Genomic DNA, 22,247 nt, shown 5'->3' with positions numbered 1-22,247 from the left:
ACTCTTTTTTTCTTGTTTTGTTTCTGTTCTTGTACAGGAGAAGTCTGCCATGATGAAAACATCATTGACATAATGATGGATCTTTGCATCTATTTGTTTGTATACATGAACATTTGCAATTTAACCTTTAAGTTAACACAGTTTGTATAAGCTTATTTGTATGTGTGTTCCCACATAGTGAATCATCTGTGTGTTCTGTGATTGAACCAGAAAATGCCTTCACCAGGCTGTAAGAAAGTAAGTGAACTCCTTTGCTGTAGCGAAATATTTCACTTATGAACCAACAACAAAATAAAATCCTCATTCTTTCAGTTTGTGTAATCATGTGAAACAACCATAAGATCAGTGATGTGCAACTGTGACTGTAAGCCCTTATATTTGTTTACTTCACCCGGTGAGATTGATCCATATCAATCCCTCCCATCCCCAACAACCGCTGTGCTATTAAAATTGAATGTTGCTGTGGATGTGTGGTTCCAAACACAGCAAAATCTGGGATTCCGAAGCTGGATTTATCCCTAAAATCTGATTTTAACCCTGTTTGACCTCAAAATTGATGGCGTTTTGCCATGTTGAGCTTATGAAGTGAAAACCACATCTATGTCACGATGGGTGTTGAAATCAGATTTGTCTGGTCGCTCATGTCTAAATCCAGCCTGGAGCTGTTGTTGGCTTCTTACTCTAGTCACCCCAGTGACCAATTATACTCCTACCAGCACTAATACTGCTACAGAGAAGAGCACAGAGCAGGGAAAGAGTGGGTTAGTTTGGTAATTCTTTGGTGCAGTGTGTGGAGAGGGGGTCTGGGTCCATATGCATACATATGTAAGGTAAGAACTTACATATGTATGTATATATAAAGTATATTAGGTACAGCTGACTAAAACTATATAATATAAAAATTGTATTAGATTGCATATCTAATACAATTTTTATATTATATTATAAAGTTCAGGAACTGTTAAAATGCTCAGATTTGATACTGTTTTAGGGATGTGTTGATTAAACTTAATGGGTATTTAAGCGGTGCTGTTGAATTGTCTGTATTATAAGCTACTGAGAGGTGGTTTATAATATTTCATCTATGCTCATTGATATAATTGAAGTGGACATCCATAACAGATCAGCAGCGATGACCTGCCTACACAGAGCAGAACATCTTATCAGTGAAGAGAAGGATAGTGAAAAGGAGGTGAGACATCAGAGCAGGGGTTTGTGGTACATTATCTGATTTTCTTTGAAGGAGCATGGAGAAGGGATACAATCTGAAGGTGTCCAAACTTCAAAAACACTTGCAGTATAAAGAGAAATTTAAAACTCATTAACCAAGGGTCAGTGGACAACCAGCGTGAGATCAAGCTGGCTCTTCCCACCTTGAAGATCCCAAAGATAGTAAGATGCATTCAAAATCTGACAAATGCTGTCAGTGGACCTTAAAGTTGACATTAAGGTGGACACAAAGTGCATGTATGTGCCCACTTGCATGTGTGGGTGTGTGTGCGTGTGTGTGTGTGTGTGTGTGTGTGTGTGTGTGCGCGCGCACAGAAATGCCATCTGCTTCCTCACACAGGCCTAAACAGAGAATCGATGTACAAATGCACCTGAAACCTCCCTGATTGCCAGAGGGAGGTCAGTCTGTGCTGCATAGGATGAGCACTCGTTCTGTTGTGATTGTTCAGTTGCTGTGGAGCTTTGTTGATGCAACATTGGCACTCGAATAGTGCAGCTTTCTTTTGATGTAATTATAATGCAATAGTATCTAACATAGTTGATGATATTTCCACTGTTACCATGCTGCTATCATAATGAGTTTAGATTGCGACTGTAAGTCTATTCAGATCATTTTAGAAGCTCAGGGTGTGAACAAGTAAGAATGAATTGTGCGGGAACATGTGCTAAGTTAAGGTCATATTCTTCAGCATCCTCACAAACACACAAGCTCCAAGTTACTCAGATTAATTCTGTCACACCTTTGTTGTGAAGACACACACTCACACTCTCCCTGCCCAGGCTTGTACACACACTCACAAGTTTAATCTCCTGCAGAATGATTTCACACCCTGATTGTTTGCTTTCGTTCTCTCTTTCTTTTGCTTGCATCACTTCCTCACTCAATTTATGTCACTCTGTCACTCACTCACTGAAACATCAGTTGTGTTCTTCAATTACCAACCGTGCAAAGACTAATTCTTCTACCAGGACCTTCTCCATCTTGCTCTTGCATACGCCCCAAAAGGAATCATTTCTCTCATTCCATCCCCTGGTTGTTGTCACTCTGCTCATGCATATTCATGTGAAGCCCTGCAGCTGATTATCACTGTTTATTGCACTGCCAAAACTTTCTTCTCCTTCTGTCTTGCTCAGAGAGTAGTGCAAACACAGCTGAGACACACTCTCATACAAACAGGGCAAAGTGTCCTCCTCAGTGACAAGGGCATGAAAAGTCATAAAGGCATTTGTGGCAAGAGATTGGGCTGGAGAGCATTAACCTGCATATTCAAAGACAATCTGACAACCCCGCCCTGGGGATTTCACCCCAGCGGCAATGTTTACCTCAGACCAGCACCAATAACTCAGAAGGCATTCAGTATATCATGGTACTTTTACTGTTTCGATTCTCCATCACCACTGATGTCAGAAAAAGACAAGGTAGTTACACCTAAATGACAAAATTATTTGTCAAGGAAGAATCCTTGTGTTCTCCTGTGTTCCCCTGCCTTGTGTTTTGGTTTATTCTTGTTTGTTCTCCATGTCTCTCTGTGTGTATGTGTGTCCAGAGTGAGGTGTGGTCTTTCCTTTACCTCAATCAGCTCCACCCCAAGACTGCAGTAAATAAAGATCGGCTCATTCATTCACTCTCTGCCAGATTGTTCAGCGCCCTGCCTGGTATCTTGACTCAGGTCTCTTGTTGACCTTGTTCTGTGCTTTTGAATTCTTGCTAACTGTGTTCTCCATGTGCCTATGATCAGCCTAACCATCTCTGCTCACCCAGACCACACTCAGCTCCAGCTCTGCCAGTCCCTGTCCTGACTCTGCCGTCTACCTACTCTTCGTTCAGCCATGTGCAAGCTCTGGGATCCCTAAAGACCTTCAGTCCACCTCACTTCCTTTACGCTCGAAACCCCTCACATGATTCCAGCCTGTGGATTCCTGACTTCACCTGCTACCATGACTTTGGGTTACAATAAACCTTTGTTGAACTGTTACACCTGCCTCTGTGTGTATTTGTGTGTGGGTGTATTCTGCTTTGGGGTCCTGGTGTGTGTAAAACATAACATTACTATGTTATGTTTTACACACTTATTAACAACAAAACACAGGTTTTGAGCATCTAATTATTTGTGTTCAAAATGATTTTTTTCTGCTTTTTGTTTTTCAGGGGAAATGCCATGTAATAGTGCAGTAATAGTGTGATAAAGTAATACTAAAATTCTTATTTTAATATTCAGAAAACTCTTCCCTAACAACTGGTAAAAATAAAATAAAATTACTTAGTGTGAGAAGGGCCTAGCAGCGTGAGTCAGGCACCTTTTTCATGTCTCTAGCAATAGCAGAATTTCACAGTGACCTCAGTTGTTCACAGATCATCTGCCTCTCTCTTGTTTTTGACTGCTAACTGAAGGATAATCATGTAAATGACTCTTCCCTTTCTTCCTGGGTCGCTTCTCCTGAGAGGAGATCACAGCAACCACATTTATGATATGATTCACCTCTACATCAGCTCAGGTACAAGTGAGGCTGCCCCACTGTTCTTTTTGGCTGGTGAATTTATTCATGTCTTGAGCTAGTATGAAACATGCAGTGCAGGTGCTTGGCTGCTACATATATAATGCACATCCATGCAGAGAAAATGTGTTACAAGCTGTCACACTTTTAAGTGAATGATTTTCTGTCTCTGTTTTTTTTTCTCTCTGCCAAAAACTGCTTTGTCACTTACTTCATGACCTACACTGAATGTGACTTGATTGGAGGTGCAACAGACCATTGTGTTGTTAAATGAGTTGTAACTTGTCTCACAATCACTTTCTTTATCTCTCACTCCTTTTCACACAGGCTCATTCCCTACTGAAGTGCTACCTGTGAGTACTTGTGCTCAGGCTGATCTGCTGTAAAGACTTAATTTTTATAAAGGTTTGCTACTGTGATGTATCAGTGATCACATGCACAGACACACATACACATACACACACGCACATAGTCAAACCGTCCTAACAGAGATAACGAGAACAAACTAAACTGTGAATGGGAACACACAGGGGGATGTAGTAGAAGGTAGAGGAAAAACTTATAGATTATAGATTGATAGATATTCAACCCGCAAAAGGGAACATACTCTTCTTTGGCCTCCAATCCTTATATAGTCACTCATTCTTCTGCACTTTTCCAGCAGACCAATACACATCACCGTAGGCACACAACAGGAAACACAAGTCCAATTCACATCTGCAGGAACCCGTGTTATTGATAATTATTAACAGTGAGCTAACTAAAAGATTGACTCTGAATGAACCAAGGTTGGTTAGGACCCATCATCCAAATTTAACTATTGCTAATTTGTTCATCTTTCTTTGTAAAATGATGATAGTGAAACAGTAGGTCTGCTTAAAAGTTCAGAAGAATGTGCTTGTCTAATCACAGCTAAGGAAAGGTGCACAGTGAGAAAAGAGCTTCTCCTTGCAATTTTATTTTTGACTGTGGAACAGGGTGGCCACATCTGCAAATGGAGCAAACAATGCAGTCTTTTAGAGCCCAAAACACCTAACGCAGAACTTGACAAAAGACCAATTGCTTATGCAAAAAATAAATAAATAAAATAAAAAGTCTCGTTTTCATCTTTCAATACCCAGGGCAGTACCTCAGCTTGCCTTAAATATGAAATTTCTATGTATATAAAGAAACAAACCAGTCTGATCTGATGGTCTATTCAGAGAAAACCACTTTAGTGTCATTCACAGTGACAGAGAAACTGGCATTGTTCTCAGTGAACCAGTCCCAGTGCTTGCATGCATCAGTATGTGCTGAGTGGGCGGCTGTCAACAGTGAACACTCAGACCAGCCCAGCTTTGGGAGTGGGTGTGTTTATCTGACTGTTAACCTAAGCTCTTTTTGACTGCATCGTAAACTCAAGTGTTTCTGCTTTCCTGACAATCTTGCAGAAACAATAGGCAACACGTGTACAGCCAGTAAATACTGCAGGCCCTATTATCAAAACTGCACTGTGTGTGAATACTAATATCTTAGCTGTATCACCAAAGGTGCATAATAGTGGTTTTGCCAGGTGTGACTGTTCGGTGGAACAGCAGGGCTCTCGAACAGTGACTGACTCTGATCAGTCAGAGTTGTTTGCACTTATGTAAGGTGGGAACATTTTGAGACCCAGAGCAAGGCAAGTAATTCAAGATCACTTTCACAATTTTTGGACTCTTTTCCATGATACTTTGATCAATAAAAATGAATAAATGAATCAGAATCAGAATCAGCTTTATTTGCCAAGTATGTGTGACCATACAAGGAATTTGACTCCGGATTTTTCTCTGTCCTATGCACCATACAAAATACAAAATAGCAATAATAATAATAAAATGAAGAATAAAATATTTACAAGAAAGGGAAAAATATATATATATATATATATATATATATATATATATATATATATATATATATATATATATATATATATATATATATGTAGTGCAAACAGTGGAATGAGGTAGTGCAAACAGTGTGATGGTTCACACAATGGCATAAATATAAAAGTGAACATCCAGACAATATGCTATCAACATATTTGATTAAAGCCTTTGCAAGTGTATTTGTTGCGAGACCTGAGCCTTGATTGGTCCATACATGAGCCATTCAGCCGCCAACAGTAAATCTACAGCACACCTTGCATTTGTTCAGTTGTGGATCAAAAAAGCTCTACTCTGAACCTCATAGTGTTTCATGAAGGTTTCTGTTTTTTTAACATAGTGTTACAAAATCAGCATCAAAAACAAAAAGCAGTAAACACTTACTGAATATTACGCACATAATTGGTGTGTAATACATACTGTGTCTGATGTCAACACTAAACCTGAATTGTTATGTTCATGAGTGTGTTCTGTGCAATTGTGTCCAGGGAGATTATGCTAGCTCTTTCTGCTAATATAAGATGACACCCACACTCCAAGCCTCTCATATTACCGTATGAGTCATATTGTCCTTGCTATTTCGGTCGCAGCAGTGTTGTTTTGTGTGTGTGTGTGAGAGTGTGTGTTGTGTGTGCATGCGCCAAAGGTTGCACTTTAGAATATTTGGCTCAGGTTCACTCTTGTGTCTTCTTAGAAAGCATCTAAATTCTCTCTCTTTCTCCAAAAAAAAAAGAAAGAAAGAAAAAAAGAGAATCGTGTAGGAATGTTCAGAGTACATTCCGTGATCAGATTTTGAGAAAAAACAAAACAAACAACATCAGCAGACCTGGTTGTGTTTGATGCCTTCAGATGCTGGCATAAAACACCTAACATCAAACGCTTCGATGTCAGCTGCTTTATGCTATTGTACTTACAGCATGTTAACAATCTTTCACAGACGATAAGAAATAATTCACTGACTGGTAAGTCTCAGAAGTTGAAGATTCCGGCAGACAGCACCGCAATCAACATGTGTCAGCTATGCTCAGGCAGCTGATGTCTAAATGGGATATTGCATGCAAAAGCATTGTTATAAAAGATAGATACATGTAGGAGAGGAAACTGAATTCACCATTCCTGACACACAGCGCAGAGACAGGCAAAGTGCTAAATATTTTAAGTGCCATATTCTGTTCTGCTTGTGATTTAATGAAAATAACGATTCAGTTTCTCCCACTGGTGTATCAACATTGACACTTAGTGTATGCATATTAACTGGAAAATAATTGTGCCTGATTTGTTGCTCATCCATAATAATAAATAATAATAAACCTTTCTGAACAGCAGCAGAGTTATAGATGAGCTGAAGGCAGAAAAGGGATTTTTTTTTCACTGATACCAGAAAGCAAGGAATTACACTAGTCTAATCAACTAGCTACGAAAGTGTGCAGCTTCAAGATTGTTGGTAGAAAGAAACTAATTCTTCTAATTCTTGAAATGTGTCTGAGATGATGAGAGCAGAACTGAACCACTGATTTAACAAATTTGCATAAGCTGAGGTTTTGACTGATGACACTAACGGAATCAAGACCTTTTGATGATTTGTTTGCTGGGTCACAGTTTAGATAGGTCTGAGTATTGTTTGCGTAAAAATGGAAATTGATTTCAGTCTGTGTGTGGCAAAGAAGGACCAGTGAAACGTAAAAGAGGACACTACCCAAAACTGAGCCTTGGGGCACCCCACAGTGAACATCTGTTGAAGCTGACTTGATATACAAATGCAGAAATGCATGTCTTTTGGGACCATAAACCATTGCAGAGCAGTGTTACTGATAACCATCCAGGTTTCACAAGGTAAGTCTAAGAGTATATCAGGTCAAAGTATATTAAATGCTGTGATTAGTTCCAGGAGAATAAGAATGGATTTATGTCCAGCATCAGTGGATAGAAATAAGCCAGAAATAAGATCTTTCTCTTCTATTCTAGCTTCTGTTCTCTGAGGGTGGGATCTAATATCTGGCCTGGTCTGGCCTGGGGGAAACTCAAAGACATGGCTCACACTATTGGCTGAGACCAATTATTTGCAATTGGAGTAGCAAGGTTTATAGCTCTAGAATTGTCTTCATCTTAAAAGTCTTAAGTAGAGACCTGAGAAATTACTAGCAAACTGTGTTGATGTTTTCCACACACTCCATCTTACTTGAGTATTCAGATATTCTTCATTTCAGAAAGAGGCAAGCCAGAGAAACTAGTGAGGAAGTTGATGTCACTACTGAACTTAGCAGCAGAGGATGAGTTACAAGTTCTAGATGTAGTGCAAAAGGTAGCACAAGGCAAAACCATGTCAAACATACAACCCTATTGGGCAGATATACAGGGATCTACACATTCAACTTCAAGAAACCTTATATCATGGGATAAGAACAGAGTGTGATATTTTAAATGAGTAGGTTCAGTCAGACTGTGTGATAAGCAAAAAGACCATACGGTTCAGACCCAGGGGTCTGTCAGTGCAGCTGACATGAATTTGTGTAAACACACCACATGTGGATTCACATGCACACACACACACACACAAACAGGACTGTCTAAAAGGGCACCAGCTGTGAGCAGTGTCATGGTACATTTAAGGTAAAACAGTTCCAAATCCTGGTTGATATAACTTGGATTTATAAATTTGCAAATTATAAGTACTCAATGCTTCTAATTTTGTGGTATATAGGAGGGCCTATAAGGTACTACATCATGTTTTATCCACTAAAATGACACCTCTGCAACAGTTTATTCTTGCCTGATATCTAACTTAATTGTCAACTAATCGCACTGTGTTTCCATTTACAGTTTAACATTGTTTCCACTCTAACCGATTTCCATGAGGGAGGGGGATCCACTTTCTGCCTAAACAGTCACTAGAGACCAACACATCCACCGTCATTTTAAGCTGACACTGAAACGTAAAGGTTTAGTTAGAGAGTTGGAGCGTTTTGTAAAGTGCTTATTGGGGGGGAAATGAGATTGACTCAATGGGGGCAATTAAAACCAAAACCAAAGTGCTTATGCTCTCTGCTTTGCTTCCAAAAATATGTGTCCTTAATTTTCATTGTCATATATGGGAAAATGGGAGTCTTTTGTGGGTGTGTGTATGAGAGAGAGAAACAAAGAGAGAGGACTGTAAATAAGTTGGAGAGGTTATTGACATTGTAAAGAGAAGTGTCTGAAGCTGTTTAGCCGATCAGAGCTGGTTGCAGCTGTGCTCTCATTTTTTAAAAATTTCTCTGTTTCTCCCATATCACTTTTACGGGTCTGTCACTTCTCTGTCAGTTTCTTAGTTATGAACATCAATTGACTGACTAGATATACTAATTTACAGTGACAATAATGCTGTATACTAGTATATCTGTCAAGTCAGCAAGCCTCTTTTCTCAATCATCCATTCATTCAGCCAGCTGGTCACAGTTACATCCACATCATAGTCAGCCTGCCATTAAGTAGGTCAGTCTGTCATTTTGTCTGCTGGTCAGTTTGTCCATAATACTGTCCATCTTTCTATCTGTTTGATTCGTGCAGAACTGCAACATAGCAGAAAGAACACTATAATCCTCACAGTCTACTGGCAAAGTGCTGGGAAAGTGCTGGGGCTCAAATTGCCATTTACTTTCATAGTCCCGGGAGATTGGGTTTTTGGCCTTGTGTTCAAGAGTGCAAGAGCTGGAAGAGAGCTTGGAATGGAAAAGCAATTACTGGCTCTCATGACTGTAGTAAGTATAACACTGACAGGGAACCAAATGCTACACTGGATTCCCCAGGACAAATTCACAAAGGTTCTCCACATATTGATTTAAGGAAGGATCGGTGCACCTTCACCATACAGTATACTGTAAATCCTGATGTTTGTACGAGTTTCATCCTAACCAGTCAAGATTACTGGTGCAGATTCAGGATGCAACTCTTCGTATATTGAGAACAATATTATCAATATTGTATTTCTAATGTTCACTATAGGCTACATTGCCTAAACATATAATGAATCCCTAATTTCCAGATTTATAAACTTGGTATTCATCATGTCACATTTTGCACTACTAGCTCGAAACATCCCACAGAGCAGTTCAGAAGCCTCACTGTAACAAGGTAACGGGACAGCAGATTTGTTGTGGCTTCAGAAGGCAAATTAAAGTCTATCAGGAAACAAATACAGAATAAGTTAAGAATGGTGCATCCTGTCATTCCACCTGTCTTATCCACAGTATGATACAGTATATGATAAACAATATGACTTGCGTGTGAAGTGTATAGTATATTTTATCATATATCTAGTCCAAAATCCATAATCTTAAAGGTAACAACAACGTACAGACAAATATACCAGAAAATATTTAAAATGTTTGAAGCACGGTGTAACTGGTATCTAGTTTCAATCTTGTCTTCTATCTTGTTTCAAGCATTTTCATAATAGAAGAAAAAGCATGCATTAAACAAGCAGTTTTAGCAGGTCTGTTAGTCTCTCATTTTGCAAATATAATATTGTAGCCCAACAGAAAGCATGAGCAGTTGATTTATGACAGAATAAAGAAAGAGAGACAGAGAGAGAGAGACAGACAGACAGACAGAGAGACAGGGAGAGCAGTTGGCATCAGATATGAAATGATGACTCTGGGCTTTGCCCAGACGCTCGCTGTGTCTGGGAGAGGTGATTGTGGTCCCAAGAGTGGCTGCTAGCTGGGCTGGGGTGTATGCTCTCATATCCCATTGGACAATGGACTTCTTGCCAGTACTCACTATTGCTCAGGGCAGTGACATCATTAAGTAAGGGGAGCGATTTACACCATACGCAGCAGTAGTATGTGTGTTTCTCAGTATCTGTGTGTGTTGAAGGTGGATACTACAATTCCAAATGAAATCCATTAAAATTTAGGCATGATATTCAGGTTCAGTCATGGTAGCTGAGCTAGCCCTCTTGACATGATGCTTCAAGTTCTTTTTCCTGTTCCTCCAAGACAACTTCAAACAAACCATAATTGTTTGATTATGTAAATAGTTCCATTAACAGCAATTACAGTTGAGTTCAAGAGTTCACAGATGTGAAGACTTCACATTCATCAGTGTAAGACTTCTTTTTCTCACTGGTGGTGAGATGATGACCTAAAACTTGTTTCTCGTGACCTCATAGTGTTAAGGCCTCATGTGTTCCTTTGTGCTATTTGTCCCTTCTCTCCTCTTGTTTTTTCTACCTTTGACCAGGTGTTCTACACCTAATTGTTTAATGAGGTGCACCTGACCTGAGAAAAAAGTGTTCAGAAAATCACCTGCCAGCGGCTGAGGTGGAGGCTTCTGGAGCGGGGACTGCTGGTATTGATAGCTCTCAGCCTGGGATTTGTCACTGTTGTGTTTGAACTTGCAATCTTCATTAGAGTTGATTTAGTATCTTAATTGTTTTTATTTTAATGTTAATAAATCAGCTGGGTGTTTTAAAGGTGCCTTTCTGTAGTTGTTCTGGGTCATTTTTGGAGTGTTGTTTGTGCCTAAGGCCATCGTAAGTGTGGGGCGTAACAATAGTGACACTTAATTAAGTCAGTCAAATGCATGACTGTACTGTCTGTCTCCATCTAATAACCGCTACAAAAATCTGGTAATAGTGGTGGTTTAGGCTGAAAAAAAGTTTTTTTACTGATTTAACTATGATTTAGGATAATTTCATGAAAAAGGCCTCTATTAGTTTGTTAAAACTCCATGAGCAGCCTCACATTTTTGACAGACATATGACGGCATCTACACATTATGTTCATTAAAGGTATACATGTACTTTTCTGTGACTACATTGTTCACTTTTAAAAGTCTACTTTTGCTTAGGCATGCAGAGCAGTGAATTGATTCGACCACATCACAGACCATCGGTTGTAAAATGTTTGGAATTGCTGCAAAATATCTTTTACAAAGCCCAGCAGTATATTACAAAACACATTCCAGCTATGTCAGTAGTTTTCATAATGCATGACTTTACGACTACTATTGTTTGCAATGCCAACACTCAACTAGGGACATATTTAAAAATCTTTAACATGTTCGTTTGCTTAGATTTTATGAATACATACTTTATAAATTGTTCAAGAGTAGTAAACACACATTGTTACCATATGAAATCGTCAATAGCCCTAGCCAGTAAACATATACTGAGGAATCTTCAGAGAAGCTGGTTTCATATTTATGATCTAAATCAAGAATTTTCAATAGTGAACTTTTTTTGAACATTTCCATTGTATCCTTCAAATCTGCATTAGAATAAAAAATAATACTGAAATAGTACACAAAACCACGTTGTGTATTTCCTGTGAAATCATATTTATAGTGCATCAGAGTAGAATGCCTGCTCGTACATGCGTAATTGCAAGTCGCTTTCGTGTGTTATCTTTTTATCTGCTATGTTCTGTGTGCACACACACATTGACACAAACACATTATTGTTCTCATGAAGAGGCATACTGTGTGCACAGCCGCCTGTGACACAAATATGCTGTATAAGAAAAAATATAGAAACACAAAGGCATTTCCAGACAGACACACATTACATTATAATACAAACACTGACATGCATCTGCCCTTGTATGTCATTTGAAGCGCTTAATCTCTTGAGTGTGCAGAAGCAGAAAGTCTTTGTAATTTGACAGGCTGCAACAGAGTGACAGTGTCAACATCACAACAAAGATATCAGCAACGGCTGATCTCTTCATTCTTCATTCTGTTTGACCTTTTGCATTTTTTTACAGGCAAATTATTGTTATTCTGTCCTTCTTCAACCTTAAAGGCACAGTGTGTGATTCAAATATAAATCTATCTGTGAATATTCAATGTGACCTGCAATCACTCCCACTCTGAAATAGTTGGCTTTCATCCATTCAGTTCAAATTAGTCAAGCAGTTTAACTTGGAAATAAACACACATGTAATTTTTGTTGTAAAAAAAAATAAATAAATAAATAAAATTGACCTTTCAATTTTTAAAGGGCTAAATTGGATTTTCTTGGGTTGTATTTCATAAGCTTTCCTTGTGAATGGTACACCTTCGTCTTACCCACTCATCTTAAGTTTCCACATCCAGTGATGACTGGCAGTTTTTTTTTCAGGTATTGCTATCAGACCAAATGTAGTCCTTGTATTGAACAACATTACAGGAGAGAGGGAGCATTCTGATACAGATGACTAGACTAGTCTCCTGGCAATCCAGGTGGGAGTGAATCCTCATAGGCCATCCTACTAATCACACAGAATGATAAACAGACATCTGTCAGCTGACACCTTCTTCTGCTTCCTTTGGATCCCCAAGGACATTGCCACAGAGTGGAAGCATGGTCACCGATGCTTCATTGGTACCAACAGGATGATGTGCATGATAGCCCTTTCACCTTCAGTACCCATTGGCCAGATGGTAGGACAGATTGGTAGCAGCAAAGGACAAAAATAGTTCAGAGAGATTTTTTAACCTCTGCCTTAAACCTGGCCATAAATCTTCCAACAGAATACACTTATTTCCCTGTTAATTTGGTACACTTGACTTAAATTAATGCAGTGTCATGTATAAGTTCTGCAATAAATCCTCCCTTCATGAAGGTTATAATGTCTGGCTTTGTTGAAAGTTATAGAGAGCTGCAGATTCAACTTTATAATCATTTTAGAGGATAAAGTTTGTGGTGCTTAGTCTTCCCTCACTGATTTAAATGCAGTGGACAAAAAAAACAAACCCGACCTATTAGTATGCAGTACAATTCAGTAGCACCACAAACTGCAGCCTGCAAAATGATCATACAGTTGAATTATTATTATTGCAGTATTAGGCCATACTTGTATTAACTAGGTGTATCCACAACTCTGCCATGCCAGGAATTAGCACACCTAGGTCCCCATTTCTGAGTGCCACCTGGCTTGTAAAGCACCCCAGCCCTGTAGGCCCAACTGGACAGTTCAGGCATCTGTGTGCATAACCAAGTGTGGAAGAGCTGCTGATTTCTAATATTGTGGGAAGGACAAAGCTCTGTGTTCATATCCTGATTATGGTTTCCAATTGTGTCCCATCCCAGTTCATAAAGGAGTCAATAACTGCCCCTAAGAGGACTGCTCAACCTATTCAGGACCTACTTTACAAAGGAGATCGTATTGTCAACTATTTCCCAGTTAGTTTCAGTATAGTTTCTGAATGGAGAACACAAATGAACAATTGTTTTATAATATTTATTTCCTCTCTTTAGATTACTAGTCACATGGTTTGTTTTGTCAGTTGCCTCCATTAATGTGACATATACAATTAAATGATACAGGATAAAGGGTGAAGGCAGATTATTATTAACAGTAGAACAGAACAGAAGACTAACATCAGTGCCCATTTTCTAGTTGCCCTTACGATGTCCTTTATTTATTTCTTCAATCAGGAACTTGAAAAACCACCATGAGCATTACGATCTCATTGCCACCTTATTAGGTGTTTCAGAAGAAGATCAGTTTTCATGTCGTTTGTCTATTGCTGCAACGCTGCTTGTTTATGGGTTCCTCTTTCTTTATCTCGGTCAAAAATTCAAAAACTGACCAAAGCCCAGAGCTACTCTTGCCTCATGGAGGTCACAGAATTGACCCAGTTCTTTTATCTGGGTTCATTCCCTCGGTCAAAAACTGGAATGCAGGAAAAACCATATCAGGAACGGTTGAAAGGTAGAAAAAACGAAAACAATACCATTTCCCAACATCTGCTCCTTTCAACTTCCTCTGTCACCAGGGGTAAACGTGTCCCCGCAAAAGTAACCAAGACAGATGTTGTAGATGCACAAATTCATTGTAGCCAATAAAAACCTAAAAATTCAACAATAGAGAATTACTATGTATATGTCAGATATACTTAGTATAATAATTAGTTGCTTGGTAGAAATAAAAGCTTTTGTAATAATTGTAATGGTAATACCAAAATATACCAAATATTAGTATTACCAGTACCATCAACAGCATTAGGATTTGTAAAGGTGGACCATTTGGACTATTTGCTGTGTGATACAGGACTCTATCTTAAATTGCTCCCCTGTGGCCTTATAATTTAATTTATTATTACACCTGTAACTTGGAAACTCAGCAGCTGCCTGAGAGGCTGTAGGGTAAATGCACTACAGACACTGGCCTTCAGCTGCACCTGTTAATGCTAAGTCAGTTACTTCGCATGTTTTCAATGAATAAATATCTAGGTTTTATCTGGTTAAAACCTCCTACAGATGATCTCAGATCAATACCATATTATAAAAGTAAGTAATGTATTTCAAATGAATTCTTCAATGAATTAATTAACTATTCAAATTTTTTACATTTTATGCATATGGTCACAAAAACATTGGGCTATATATAACATGTGACTCATTTCATCACCTTGCAACTTTAATAATGGTTGTGTGCCTGGAGCACAATGACCAAACAGTCTTCTGGCAAAGCCATGCGGGGTTATGCATACAGTTCTTTTCAAGTGAAAGTGAAATAAAAATGTGAGAAAATATCAACCTTTTGATGACAAAGCGTTATGCTTATTTATGCACAATTCGGACATTTAACAACCTGGTGGCACTCATTCTAAATGAGATGGAGCTTTGAAAAGAGTATAAAAACTGCTATTTGTCATGAGTTTCAAACCATACCTCCCATACTTTTTTTTTTTTGGCTTATGATTATATAGCTGTCAGAGAGTACATCTGTATCAGTGTAGCCTCTGTATCTCGGTCAAAAACTCACAAAAAACTGTCTAAAACCCAGAGCTAATCTTGTCACAGAGATGTCAGACAGATGACCCAGTTCTTCCTGTTTCTGGCTTCATTCTCTCTGTCAAAACCGGTATGTCAGGGGAAAACGTGTCAGAGCGGCACTCACATACTGAAAAACAACGAGCAATGTCACTGCCTTACATTGCCTTCTGACACCAACAATCTGACCATTACACGTAAATGTGAAACTGGAAAGAAAGTAGAAAAGAGAATTACCATGTTGTTCTTCGATTTCGTGACACCCCAAAATGGCTGCAGTAGCTCTGATTCATCTTGATCTAGGCAAGTTTAATCCAAATTTACAAGGACCACACGAGTACTTTCAGTACACAGTTTAAAGGCTGTTTTATTACCAGCCATTCTTTTGTGAGTATCACATGATGTTACATTTATACACAGCTGCATTTACATTTAGGTTTAAGGCTCAAAGCTGACATCATTGTTTTTTTCACAGTTGTTGAAGAACACAATGTTAGAGTATCAAACTTGTCACTCTTTGGTTATGGGACAGACTATGCAGGCAGCACGGACAGCTAACTGAATAATTCTAACTTAAAAGCAAATATAGTTTTGAATCTTTGAGTCTGCAGCCTGTTAGTGCTTCCCACTTTGTCTTGCCTTGCCCTCCATTTGCGACTCGGAACTCAAGGGAAAGATGTTCAAGGCTAATGAAAATGAATGAAAGAAGAAAGACAAGAGAGATAAAGTTGAAATAGAGGCTCTTATGAATTCCAATGCTGACTCCCATGAGGCTCCCACAAGTTTTTTTCCTTCTAACCACATCATTGTCTCATTTTCCTCAGCTTTTTTTTTCTTAGACAAAAGCTGAGTTGGAATCCAACATTGATGAGGTGTTTGACATTTACGCTTACAAGGCTAAATTCTAAACCATTAGTCTCTCCCTCCCTTGGCGTGTGTGTGCATGTGTGGGTTTTTTTTTTCAGATTTTACCCCATTCTCACTAGACCTCTCTGCATCATTCTCTTTCTCCTTTTGCCATTGTAATTTACCCCCAAAAACTCGTTGAGGCAGCAACTAACGGTCTCTCTCCCTCTATCTTGCTTGCTTGCTCTCTCTCATCCTCTCTCTTTAGCTCTCCAGGGAGAGCAATGTGTGAGAATTAGGTCTCTCAGCAGGTATGTTGTATTTTTGCTCCGACAGTTTGGGGCTACAGCAAGCAGAGAAAGATAGTAGATGGGATGGTAGGCTTGTAGACTGTATATGCATGTGTATTTGTGTGTGTGTGTGTGTGTGTGTAAGACACAGAGAGAGAGAGATAAAGAAAGAGAGAGTATACCACGCCACACAGGCTTTTGGCGAGGACACCATCTGGCCACAGGCTCAGAAACTCATCCAGCATGACTACTAGAGAATAAACAAAACATGCATGCACATCGGGTGCACCCAGACGCACGCTTCCATGCATGCACGCACACAAATGCAATAATCAGTGGTAATTCTCTCGAGGTCAATGATCTGATTGGGGTCATTAAAGGTTTGTGCAAGATGCTCTGGTGTGAAAGATTGTTGAATGTAGTTAGTCTTGTATTGTTAGGCTTTGAAATATTATTTAAATGAAGTGTCTGCAAAATAAAATTCACAATGCATTGGGGTAAACTGTCCCCTTTGATCTCATAATTTGAGGGATAGTGAGAAGGTTCAGTGTAAGGTACACTGGTAAATGTTAATGTTTAGACATCTAGCATAGAAGCTCAGTATTTCTAAGAATTAAAACAGTATTGGATGATTCCACATCTCAGGATGTTATGAGCCTACCTTCAGTGACAGTGCAGGAAATAGTAGGTCTTTTGCATAGTGAGGAGGAAATCAATGTGAGGCAGTCATGTTGGTGAACTGGCATGTAACGAGTTATCTTGACACAGATCTGCGAACATATCTGTGTTCCTAAATTCTTTGGGAACATAGTAACCTGGGAGCACACATATGTAGAACTAAGGAATGTGACACTTGGTCCCTTTATATGCCCAATAAATTTGGGGAAGACTGAACCCTTGGAGCATATGATTCTGGGAAAGTGGGAATGTCCCGCTGCAATTAACATCCAGGTTTTAATTAAGCATCACCACAATCTTTCTGTCACTAAGGAAAGGTTATGATATTGTCCTCTACTGACTCAGTAGGTAATGCTCTTCCCTATAAACATCATGTTTTCACCGACTGAGATTTGCATAAATGTAACCAGTCACTCAAGGCAGCCTACTTGAGTATGTGGGGACCCCGCCATACATAAGACCATGAAACCACTGGCAAGCAGCACTGAAGCAACAGGGTCCATAGGTAAATGGCTTAGCCTGTGCATATACAGCTCGGGTTTCCCTTTACCTTTTCTGGATCACTAACCACTTCTCCCTGTAGCAGGCAGTGAAAGGATCTTTAGCTTCATCACTTGGATGTCCGGTACAACCTGGATGAACATTCCAGACTTTCCAGCCTGTCCCTTTCAGGAGCCAGACTGGTTGAGGCTGGTCCAGGTTGGGGAATGCACCTATAGCCCCTGTCTCCTGCGACAGAGTGTCACAAAATTGGAGAATTGTCTTGGCTCAACATCAGCAACATCAGAGTCATTTCTGCATACCATAGCTCTGAATTGCCTGCCTGCTGAATTGTAGCTTCCTGAATGACAGATAACTGATCCAGTGTCACTCTTTAAAACAGGGAAGGGATGAGATGAAGTGTAAATTCATAAAACAGCTTTGTTGGCCTCGATGTGCATGTAAATGGATCCACCCTCGAGAATGGATTGTCCTGAGGCGTCACAATAACAGTGTGCAGTGGAGGTTGCAGCAGTTGCCAAATAGATCCACCTATGCCTCCCTGAACTGGGCTCAAATCATCTAGTAGCATGTCCCTGGACATGCGGTCAGTACTTCCTATTCTCCAGACTCAGATTGTAGAGAGAACTGAGGGCCAACAGCTGCTACAAAGCCCACATCTTTTCTGCTAACTTTAACAGGGCAGCAGACCAAAGTTTGCCTGCCTGTTGATATGCAATGACAAGCCATTGGTGGTGTGTGTGTGGTTGTCAGTCCCTGCCAACACATGTCTACCTTGTATCATGAAATGTTTGCAGAACCAGGAACAATGCCCGCAACTTGAGTAGGTTAATATGCCAGGACTTGATTGCCAGCCACACACCTCCCGTTGCTGCCCCAGGAAGCCCCACTCTGTCAGGGGCACATCTGTGAACACTGTGGTGTAACTCGTCACTCAGCAGTGTTCTCACAGGTGTCCTGGGGACCCACAGTAATGGAGATCATCCTGTACTGAGAGAGGAATGGTAACCAAGTGTTGCATGTGACTCTTGGTATCAAGGCAAAGGCTGGCCAGCTCAAGTGAAACCACCAAGTACCTCAGGTCCACTTCCTGGATTGGACCTGGCAATGCAGTTTTCTTTTTAAAGGTATGAAATAGACACTATGAGGCCCTACATTGCAATGTTCTCATGAGACTATGGCTCCAAGACAGATTTTGTCCATCTCAGTGTCAGAATGTGTGTATGTGAGTGTGTGTGTGAGAGAGAGAGACAGAGAGAGAGAGAGAGAGAGAGAGAGAGAAAGAGAGAAGAACAAGGCGGAGAGGAAGAAGAAGAAGGAGAAGGGTAACATTTGTCTGCGTTTTATATTTGGATGCTCTTTTGTCCTGAACTTCATTCGCACTATTGGACCAATCACTCAGACGTGACCACATTAAAGTTCTGCTCACCAGCCAACACACACGCACAGGCACACGCGCAAGCGCACACATACACACACACACACATACACACAACAGAGAGAGAGAGAGAGAGAGAGAGAGAGAGTTCACAAACTTAGGAAAAATTCACCAAAGCAAACTCCAGGGTGACATTTAACTTATTCTGTGCCCCAGTATATTTGCAGTGACTAATCCCATGAGGGTCTGCCTCTACAATAGAAATTTAGAATACTTGGTTTTATTTTAAAAGGGAGCACATGGGGTTTAGATTAATTTACACTAAGAATTTTCTGAGGCCTCAATAAAAAAAAAAGATAAGAGCATTGTTCAAATTGAATACAAACATAAATTGATCTCCTCAAAGAATCTTTTCAGTTCTGTTTTCCAAGTCAAGGTTTTCCTCCCTAGCCACCACTTCTTCAAGCCTAGGCCAGACTTCAGCAGCCCTTATAAATCCATCTTAATTAAACTAGAATCCACAATCAGGTGAAAATCATATGAAAAAAAAAACTCAAATTATCAAATTAGATAGTTTGCATGTTTTCTTTACAATACTGTTTATTTGAACAAAGCCATATGCATAATTACGTAAAGCTTTGTTTTTCTGTTATGTTCCTCAAGCACTGATATATAACAACATGTGATTTAGTTTTTTATATTTGTGGTTTTACTGTCCTGTGGGTCATGCAAATGTTCTCTGGGCTTTAAATATAATCTCTTGATCTCAAACATCAACAAAAGCAGGTAACAGTTCCCAAACACAAACTGAACAACGGTGTTAATAATAATAATGATAATAATAATAATAAGAAGAAGAAGAAGAAGAAAACAGACATAAGTCATGTTGTGTTCCCTGCACAGGGGTGAGTGGACAGATTTACTGCAAGAGATAAGATATGTAGGTAAAGAGTTGAACTAAAAAACTATTTCCTCCAGTGATGATAAGTATAATAACATATGATATACTTTATCGTCCCCTTAGGGAAATTTGTCTTGGACTCAATGACCGTGCCCATAAATGCCTTGACAGACACAAGAGTGCAAGATATTTCCATTTCGCTAAGCAACAGAAGAGATATTCTTAATTCACAAAATTTGTTTTTTAACATGCAGTATAAATAATTATCCACCAAAGTAAGACTGTTTTTTCCTCTGTATGAATAGCTAAGATCAAGGCACATCCTTATGGTTTCAGAAAGGAACTCCATCAGACACGCAGTACACTGACAAGCATAAGCAGGTAGGTTTGGCGGCCCAGAGACAGACAGACATGAAAGCAGGTAGTCAGTCAGCCAATCAGGAAAGTCGATCAGGGGGAGAGACTGGCAGGCGGGTTGGTTTGGTTGGCAGGCAGCCAGGCGGGAATTTAAGTGGACAGCAAGAAAGGCAGACCAGCATTCAGACGTATTGACTCCCAAGCATTCAGGCAGACTGACAGGAGGAGAGACAGATAGGTAGACATACTGATAAATAGGGAATTATTTGACCGTGCCTCCCACCATCCCTTGTGGTCCACAACAGACTTGGGCGGGTGGCATGAGCTATGTCACCAAGACCCTGATGACAAGTAGAAAAGGGGTAATGGAAAGTTTCAGAAGGTGACAGCAAGTTTTAATGGAGACCAAACTTTTTCCCCCTTTAACTTAAAGTAGAAGGCCATGGTCATTTTTAGTTACACTGTAATTGATATTGTTATCACAGCACCTCTTGACTGGAATGTGTTATATGATAGCATCTTAATGAAATATGCACTCTTTTCCTTGACCCTTATCCAGTTGCAGTTAGTCCCTGCAATGTTAGTCTTTGACTGATCACCACACTGGTAGATGTACCAAGCACTGTCAGCTTGAGTGAATGAATGACATCCCTCTGCCATATGTACTGTCTCTTTTCAGTTCAAGATGTGGCTGCGGTTGAGCAGTACTGGCAGTCATTTCCTTCCACACTGGTTGCAGTGCATCTTGCTGTCCACAATGACAGTTGTCACTGATGTCCCTTCTTTGCGCAGCAATGACTTTAAAAGGTCAGTGACAACAGAGTTGACTTAAATAGCCGTTACAATATCCAGACGCATGTCAAACATTTTGACTTTGCGTTTCTTTGCACTTTTACTTTCCTTTTTGTTATGAACATTTGAGTCAAATGACAGATTTGAACATCTTTCGGTCTTTGCACCCCATAGTCTTTTGTACTTTGTGGTTTCTCCTCTGGTTTAGTCCATTTGTATTCTGCTGACACAGAGTCATTCAACCCAAATGACAAAGTCTGCACAGAAATTGACCCCGAGATAAACCCGTATGAGCGTTCTGATCTCTTTTTTTTGTTTTGTTTTGTTTTTCACTGCTTTCCGAAATGACTGTTATGCCAGTTACAAAAAATGTTTCACATAAACTAATTATGATCTGCCATCACTGCAGTTAAACAACAACCAAAACTACTTGCTGAAGGTTACACAAAAATTCCAGTAATGGTTGAAAGACAGTACTATCAATTGTTGGTACTGTAGTGTAATTGCAGACTCTACTGTCAATGTCCTTAACTTTGCAGGTCCAATCATCTTCTCTCTCAGAAATTTTATGTCAGTATAAGAACACTTCACAGTCAATATTCCCCTTGCAGAAAGAAGTAGCTTGTCAATGTAAAGTCACTGTACGTCAACCAATGTGGTTGATTTTCCAATGAAGTCCGGTGAAGATAATTTTTGTTAAATAATGTTGGTCCCTATAAAGTAGTTGCTTTATCAACTATGCAAATAAATTCTTCATGATTTGATCTTTCACTGTTACACCAACACCTTTTGTGTCACTAAATCCCAAGAGTTTCATTTCAGAGCTTTCGTTCTGACATGATACTTGTCAAACCTAAACCCAAACAGATCAATGTCCAATTTTTGCTGTGTCACTCAAAGTGGAAATCCTAACTGGTGATCTCATTAGCCCTGATCTGTAATCTTAAGGTTCATTGTGACCAGCTCTGGCCAATCCATGTCCTGTGAGTTGAATGAAGGGTTTGTGATGCCCTTATGTCAGTCTGTCATTAGCTGACAGGCTGAAGGAGCGAGTGATGGCTTTTCATAGAGAAGCATAGCAGTTTTACAGACCACCAGCTGCTCCAAAACACTCTTCCCTAGCCGCTCATCC

This window comes from Scatophagus argus, chromosome 5 (genome assembly GCF_020382885.2).
Source record: "Scatophagus argus isolate fScaArg1 chromosome 5, fScaArg1.pri, whole genome shotgun sequence".
NCBI lineage: Eukaryota > Metazoa > Chordata > Actinopteri > Scatophagidae > Scatophagus > Scatophagus argus.
Note: the sequence above shows the minus strand (reverse complement) of the source record.